General features: G+C 49.2%; 1 long non-coding RNA gene across 1 annotated transcript; it reads right to left on the bottom strand.

Annotated features, from left to right (window-relative positions):
- Positions 1-233: 233 nt before the first annotated feature.
- Positions 234-5221, bottom strand: LOC146041978 (uncharacterized). Its single transcript, XR_014463696.1, has 3 exons — positions 5083-5221; positions 2068-2179; positions 234-352 (listed from the first exon to the last, which is right to left on the bottom strand). It is a non-coding gene; the product is annotated as an uncharacterized LOC146041978 (long non-coding RNA).
- Between the last annotated feature and the right edge of the window lie 3234 nt (positions 5222-8455).

Genomic DNA, 8455 nt, shown 5'->3' with positions numbered 1-8455 from the left:
CGGCGACAGACAGGTGCCCAAAGGCCACCCGCTATTTTCCCTCGTGGGGGTCCACGACCCTCAGAGGGAGAATAGAATAGGTGGCGAGCCCGCACGGGGCTTTGTCCAGGCAGTCGGGATCCCGATGTCGGGATAATGACTGTCGGAACCCTATACCACACCCGATAAATAATATGCTCATGCGCTATACTAAACATTTGTATTGAAGTAAGGTAACAGTAAAGCTGGCTTGTATGACAGTGTATTTTGCGTTAATATCCATGTAATCTTCTCTTCTATGTGTACAAAGGTAATTGATTATATAATATGCTGCAGCGCTCTTCTCCGAGGCTTGTAAATAACATCAGAGATCCTGGGGAGAGAAGAGCGGGAAGATGAAGAGGCGCGGTGATAATGACACGCCGTGCGCAGCGTCACAGTAGGACGTCGGCTTGGGACTGTACTGTGGAACGAGGCACTCGGAGAACAAGGCTTAAATACTGCATACAAAGGCCCTTATTCTGTTTCGAGCGGTACGGCCCGCGTGCGGCCGTACCGCCGATGTTTTCCGTCTGCACATGCGCAGAGGTCAATCTGCGCATGTGCAGGCGAATTCGCCGCACATAACGTTACTACGCCGCAAAGGGGGCGTATAGGGGAGTGAGGGGCTTCATGCCCTCATTTCCCTATGTATACGCCCCGCGTTTCATGGGCGTTCCCATGCAAACGCGGGGCGTACGCATGGTAATGAGGGTATGACGCAACTCATGGGGGCGGAAAGCTGACGTCGCCGGATGTCAGCTTTCAGCCCCCATACAAGCTAACACACGGACGATTGTCCGTGTGGTCTCAGCTTGCGGGAGCTGCTGGGGCGTGCGGACCTGCCTTCGATGGTCGACGACCATCGAATGCAGGGGGCAGCTCCCACCATGGTGGAGGCGTACGCCTCCACCATTTTCGTGCGGATCGCCAGCCGTCCGTGTACGGACGGCCGTGGCGATCCGTAGTGTGGGCGGGGATTGGTTTGTGCGGCCAGAGCACCGTGTGCGGCTCTGGCCGCACCAACCAGAATAAGGGCCAAAGTTATCTAACACCCAACTCCCAGCACATCAAACACTGGCTGGAATGTCTAACCCAGAACTTCTCATCCCTCTTCTCAGTGACAGACACTGGGGGTTATTCTAGTTCACTCTTTCTGACATATTCCTTCTTAGATGGACAAAACCATGTGCACTGCAGGTGGGGCAGATGTTACTTGTGCAGAGAGAATTAGATTTGGGTGGGGTTTTACTTCAAAGTGAGATCTATATTGCAGTGTAAAGATAAAGCAGCCAGTATTTACCCTGCACAGAAACAAAATAACTCACCCAAATCTAATTTTCTCTGCACATTTTAAGGTGCGTACCCACGGTACGATTTATGTTCCGTATGATATTGTATACGATTTCCCAGGAAAGTCCCAGTGGTCAAAAGCATAAGATTTGTGCTTAAAATAACGTACAATGTGCATAAGATATCATATACGATATGACATCACAGCTGTACTACACTATACTATCTTATGCTTTCTAGCCAGATTGAGTTGCATGCTCACCCGAGCAGCTCCCTGCCAGACGACCGGCGGGAGCGCGCATCGTACGTCGGATAGTGCGTACACACGGTAAGATATAGTGCACTATCTAGCATGCTACTCGAAACTAGCTAGATAGTGTGCTAGATTTTGCACTATATCTTACCGTGGGTACGCACCTTAACATCTGTCCCCCTGCAGTGCACATGGTTTTGTCCATCTAATTAGGATTTTGTCAGAAAGAGTGAACTAGAATAAGGCCCAGTGTGCAAGGGATCCCCAAGACTAATTATCATGGCATGTTTGTGGGCTGCTTGCAAAAAAGAATGCAAAACATATAATGAACATTGTAAGTAAACTGTAGGCCGTTGGCCGAGACACTTATATTGGTGCATGGTTTAATTGCAATCACAGATATGAAATATGCACGGAGTAACAATGAGTCACCTGGATAAGCCGTGCATAGTTTCATCAATAAAAAAGGATTTGTTTTCTATAAATACAGGTATATCACTCACCGTATCTATGCTGTATAATGGGAGAAGCAGGGTCCTCACCGGTCACCTCCCCAATGCCTTGTACACTTCCACAGGAAGGAGCTGCAGTCAGGATACTGTCACCACACCGTCACTATTCAGAGAGGGGGAATAGGTGGGGTACCAGGGGTAGGTTATAGATGTAATCAATGATATTTAAGGCAATGAGCCCTAAAGTAAGGAATACTATAAAACATTATCTGTAAAGTCACATTTCACTGTCATTCCCAATAATAAATACCAGGCTTCTATTTACCGATGGCTCACATGTTGTGTTCATTCTAAATGTATAGGACAGATACAAAAACACATATTAAACAAGCTCCCCTACATCTGCTCTTACCATTCAAAGGGAGACAGATTCCTTGTAACCAGTATGATGGAGCTGCGGGGACATTGATCAGTAAGGGTGGTGTTTAATGCAGTACTTTCCTATTCAATTGCGGTAGTTTCCGGATAGTTTTTAGACATGAAGTCAAAACTGCGTTGGCGAAACTTGACTAAAACATAGTTGAAATTGGAGGCAGTTCTGACAAAAACACACGGATCCTAATTGGACCATTCCAGATTTTTTAAGTCTAAACATTAGCACTCTAATTGAATAGGTTGAATGTAAATTTGACCAAAACACATAGAAAAGTGCAGATTTTTTGACTGTAGAAAAATCTGGCAACTAATACACCTTTTACACCAAGGAATAACCCAGGTTGGACCCAGGTCAGCCTTGGTGTAAAAGGGGCCAACCCAGGTCCAGTAACACTGGTCTCCTACCCAGGTCCTGACTAGGGTTGAACATTGGTTGGACCTGGGTCGTGGGTGGTGTAAATGGTCCCAACCCAGGTTGGGACATCCGGGTAGTGCTGAAAGGATACAGAAGTGCTGGACGCCTTTCCACAGTGTGCTGCAGTGGCAAAAGACAGCAGCCAGGAAAGATAGGGGCAGTGCACACAAATAATATTTTTTTGGGGGGGGGGGGGGCACATGGGAGATTCGGTGTGCTGCTGCAGGGGAAGGGGCTGGGGAGAGCACATGGGTGATGCTGCACTTTTATACCGCTATGTATGCTTGAGCAGTGAGTAAATCTTTTTTACTAAATAAACAAACCAACATTTTTTAATGCTAACTTGTTATGTCTTATTTTTATTTTAAATCATTGAGGCAGTTTATCAGTCCTAAAATGGACATTTTTAATTTCATCCATAGGGAAAAGCAGTGCTGACCCAGGTTCAGTGTAAACGGCACAGACCTGGGTCCCAGTGCTATGTAAATGGGGTATGAAGCTGGGTCCAACCCTGGAAACTCCCATGTTCAAAGACCAGGGTCCGACCAGGGATTTTGGTGTAAAAGGGGGTATAATTGAATACCCCTATAGCAGAATGCTGCGGGGACAGTGATGAGCTGAGGACTCACTAGTACTGTGACATACAGGAAGATGAGGGGGGACAATAATAAATATTACACACAGGTCCGACACTAATGACTGTAACACACAGATACTGCATGAAGGGTAGGGATGGACATCGGGTGCCTAGCACAGAATGGTTGCCGGTCTTCCTATATCAAATCCCAAAAGTAGCCATCACATAGCAACCGTTTCATAGTATAATCATCGATGTGGGGGCACATTACCCGGGCTTCCTATTCCACTTCCTGCAGCTGTACAGAAGCAGCCAACTATCGGACGTGCATTGGAAATCTGCATCCGATGGCTGCCAACCATCAAATACTGTACATGCCATATGATGGGGAAAGGTACTAACATCAAATTGGAAATATTGATGGTTGTTAACCATCGGTTTCTGATGTTTATGAATAATAACGGAACACTATGAATGTAATACAGAGATATGAGGGGACAATAATGACTGTGACACACAGTTATGAGTGGACACGAATGAGCGGAACACACCAATATGAGGGGAAACTAATGCATACCTCCCAACTTGTGTCCGGATGAAATAGGGACACTCTAGCGTCCGAAAAGGGGGTGGGGCGTATGCAAATGAGGGCGCGGCTTATGCTAATTAGCCGCTACCTCATTTTCATACGAGAATAGACGCTGTGCGCATGCGCACAGCGTCTATTCTACTAGATTGGGGGGTCTCCCAACTGCCACCCCCCGCAGCGGGACAATGCCTGCCGCGGGTGGGACATCGGGACAGGACCCGAAAATTGGGACTGTCCCGACGGAATCGTGACAGTTGGGAGGTATGCTAATGAGTGTGACACACATATGAGGGGACACTAATGACTGACACACAGATATGAGAGGACACTAATAAGTGTGACACACAGATACAGTACGAGGGGCAGTAATGACTGACACACAGCTATGAGGGGACAAGGCTAAAATGACACGAATCGCGTCATTTTAGCCCCGTCCCCTACTTGCAGACCCGCGAATCGTGGCGTTTGTGTGGATTGGGGGCGAGGCTGTGATACGACAGCCTTGTACCCGCCCCCCAACCTGCACATTTTGTTGTCCTCTCTGGGATTCTCCCGAAAGTCGGCAAGTACGGCCTAAGGTTGTCAGGGTTGGAAGGTCGACAAAAGCATTAGGATGACAATGGTTAGGTCAACAGTCAGCAGGTCGACATGAGTTTTTCCCATTTTTTTGATCCGACGTGTGCAATATCTCACGCCCTACCATCCACTAGGGTGTGGAGGGAGAATAGTGTGCCCGAAGCATGGCGAGCGCAGCGAGGGGACGCAGAACACTTACATGGTGTCCATGTCGTGTATGTCGACATTCAGGGCAAAAACGTGACAAACTCATGTCGACCTAGCCATTGTCAACCGAATGCTTGTGTCGACCTTCCAACCCTGTTGACCTTAGGCATGTCAACCTAATATGTGTTAACCATACCCGAGAGTGACACACCACTGTGGGGGGAGGGTAATGACAGTGACACCCAGGTGAGGTGCTGTCTCCCTGAGGTAAGCAGGCCAGTATGTACAGTATGACCATGACCAGGTGTTCCGGCCTAGGACGCTTACCTCAGTGAGGGTAGCAGCTGTGTAAAAGCTGCCCCCGGGCCCCGGCCAAAGGATTATGGGGAAATGAAACCGGAAAGCATACGGCAAAGAGTGACTAATTACACAGGCTGCAGCAGAACCACAACACCCAGAGTGCACCGCGGCTACACGGGCGGGCCGCACGGTCACAGGATGGGAGGCAGCCAATCCCTGGTCCCTCGCAGCTGCGCAGTACTAGCAGTGGGCGGGACTCGGGAGTTGGCGCCGCTGGTGCGGGGCTTGTTACAGCGGTACCGCTACTATGCGGCTGCGTCTGAGGTAAATGTCCCGCTATAGCGCTCCAGCCCCGTCACACACCCTGTAACATGGCTACCTATAGTGTGTGCCTCGAAGCACTACTACCCCCAGCATTGCTCCACGGTAATTGGGAGGGTTGTGGCTGGTGTATATATTATACAGTATATTTATTTGAGGTAGGCGATAAATCAGCTACAGAGCCAACAAGGGAAGATGTGAGGTAAGTGTTGGCGGTATCCATGTCTGTGTCACCAGGTAGGCAAAATGCGTCAACAAGGGAAGATGTGAGGTAAGTGTTGGCGGTATCCATGTCTGTGTCACCAGGTAGGCGAAATGCGTCAACAAGGGAAGATGTGAGGTAAGTGATGGCGGTATCCGTGTCTGTGTCACCAGGTAGGCGAAATGCGTCAACAAGGGAAGATGTGAGGTAAGTGATGGCGGTATCCGTGTCTGTCACCAGGTAGGCGAAATGCGTCAACAAGGGGAGATGTGAGGTAAGTGTTGGCGGAATCCATGTCTGTGTCACCAGGTAGGCGAAATGCGTCAACAAGGGAAGATGTGAGGTAAGTGATGGCTGTATCCATGTCTGTGTCACCAGGTAGGCGAAATGCGTCAACAAGGGAAGATGTGAGGTAAGTGATAGCGGTGTCTGTGTCACCAGGTAGGCGAAACGCGTGGAAGATGTGAGGTAAGTAATGGCGGTGTCTGTGCCACCAGGTAGGCGAAACGCGTTAACAAGGGGAGATGTGAGGTAAGTGATGGTGGTATCTGTGTCTGTGCCACCAGGTAGGCGAAACACGTCAACAAGGGGAGATGTGAGGTAAGTGATGGCAGTATGTCTGTGTGTCACCAAGTAGGTGAAACGCGTCAACAGGGAAGATGTGAGGTAAGTGATAGCGGTATCTGTGTGTGTGTGTCACCAGGTAGGCGAAATGCGTCAACAAGGGAAGATGTGAGGTAAGTGATGGCGGTATCTGTGTGTGTGTGTCAACTGCGAAACGCCTCAACTTTTTTTTAAAGTGGAACCTTTTTTACTGTTATATGAATTACATGGGTACTTGTTTCCTAGATGGGCGCCCACGATTTTGATCTTAGGCATCGCAAGGAAAAAAATTGCGTCGGTCGCATCGCATGCGGCCAAAAAATCGCATGCGATGCGACCGACGCGATTACCGCGATTTTACATAGGGAACAATGTTAAATGGCCCAATTGACCCGATTTCACATAGGGAACAATGTTAAATGGCCCACAGACCCCAAATACCCACCCTGAAGGGTGAAATGCCCCCCCCCCCCCTATTGTTAACGCCACCCCACGATCAACGTCAACCTGAAGCGTGGCGAGCGCAGCGAACCCGCGAGGGGCGGCGGTACGCGTCCTCCGACCTTTTCATACCCCCACTATCCACGTCGGCGCGGAGTTGAGAATAGAAAGTGTGGCGAGCCACCGAGCCCGAAGCGAGGGGATGCGGAACACGCTCCCGAAGCGTGGCGAGCACAGCCGGATTACTTAACATGTATTCCGCGTCCCCTCGCCATTTAACATTGTTCCCTATGTAAAATCGGGTCAATTGGGCCATTTAACATTGTTCCCTATGTAAAATCGGTAATCGCGTCGGTAATGGAATGCGATGTACATGCGATGCCCGCGATAGGCGCCCTTCTAGGAAACAAGTACCATTATATGTTATAAAGGCTCAATTTTATATGTTATAAATTGTTGTTTACCAGCGCACTTCTGTATCTTCCACTTTATTCCTTACTTCTTCCTCTACTAACAGAGAGGATATATATATATATATATTTGGTACTTGTTTCCTAGCACGGCCACACCGATTTCCATCGGGGTGGTCGTGTTGGAAAAATCGTGTCGGTCGCATCGCATGCGACCAAATCGCATGAGATGCGATCGACGCGATTTTTTAATTGAATCAAATGTGAATAGGGTCCCTAGGACCCGATTTTACATTTGATTCAATGTAAAATATTCCCTACACCCCCAATTTGACACCCTCAACGCCACCCCACGATTGACGCCAACCCGAAGCGTGGCGAGCGGCGGCGGCAGTGCGCGTCCTCTGACCTTTTCATTCCCCTACTATCCACTTCGTCGTGGAGTTGAGAATATAAAGTGTGGCGAGCCACCGAGCCCGAAGCGTGGCGAGCGGACGCGTATTACTTCACAGGTATACGCGTCCCCTCGCGGGGCTCACTGCGCTCGCCACGCTTCAGGCTCGCTGCGCTCGCCACACTTTATATTCTCAACTCCATGCCGACGTGGATAGTAGGGGAATGAAAAGGTCGGAGGACGCGCACCGCCACCCCTCGCGGGCTCGCTGCGCTCGCCACGCTTCGGGTTTGCGTCAATCGTGGGGTGACGACAGGGCCATATACAATGTGAAATGGGTCATATTGGCCCATTTCACATTGTTTGCTATGTGAGATGGACTTAATCAAGTCCATCTCATCTTGTGCCATTATAATGGCACAAGACCGATGCGATGCTCCCGATTTCAATGTTAAAAAATATTTTAACATTGAAGCCTATGGTAAAATCACGGCCGATGCCCGCGATTTTGCCTTTGCCGGCAAAATGGACCTGATTTCAAAGGAAATCGGGTCCATCGTGGGCATCGTGTACCTTAACTTTAAGGTACACGATGCCCGCGATTGTGGCCGTACTAAGAAACAAGTACCATATATTTAATATAGTATTTAAGCACACGCACACTTTTCCACAGCAAACTTACCGGGTACCTTAACCAGGCATCGGTCCACAAACAGCATACATGATTACAGGCTCCCTGTATCTAGCCCACCACCCTCTATTGCCTGGCATACCATCCTCTATCAGGAGCCCTCTAAACATTTTGAGAGCTTGACCTAAGAACAGGAGGTGGCCACACCTCCCACACTTAGGCCATGCCCCCACATGACAACCAACCTGAGGCACTCCAGCTACGCTCGCCACGCTTCGGGCTCGGTGGCTCGCTACGCTCGCCACAGGTTTATATCCAACTCCATGCCCACTTGGATAGTAGGGGTATGAAAAGGACCCCTTTTTCCCATTGAATTCCATGTTAAAATGGACTCAGTC

This window comes from Crinia signifera, chromosome 19 (assembly GCF_055691185.1).
Source record: "Crinia signifera chromosome 19, ASM5569118v1, whole genome shotgun sequence".
Taxonomy (NCBI): domain Eukaryota; kingdom Metazoa; phylum Chordata; class Amphibia; order Anura; family Myobatrachidae; genus Crinia; species Crinia signifera.
The sequence above is the reverse complement of the archived record's forward strand: the minus strand, read 5'-3'. Positions and strand labels throughout refer to the sequence as shown.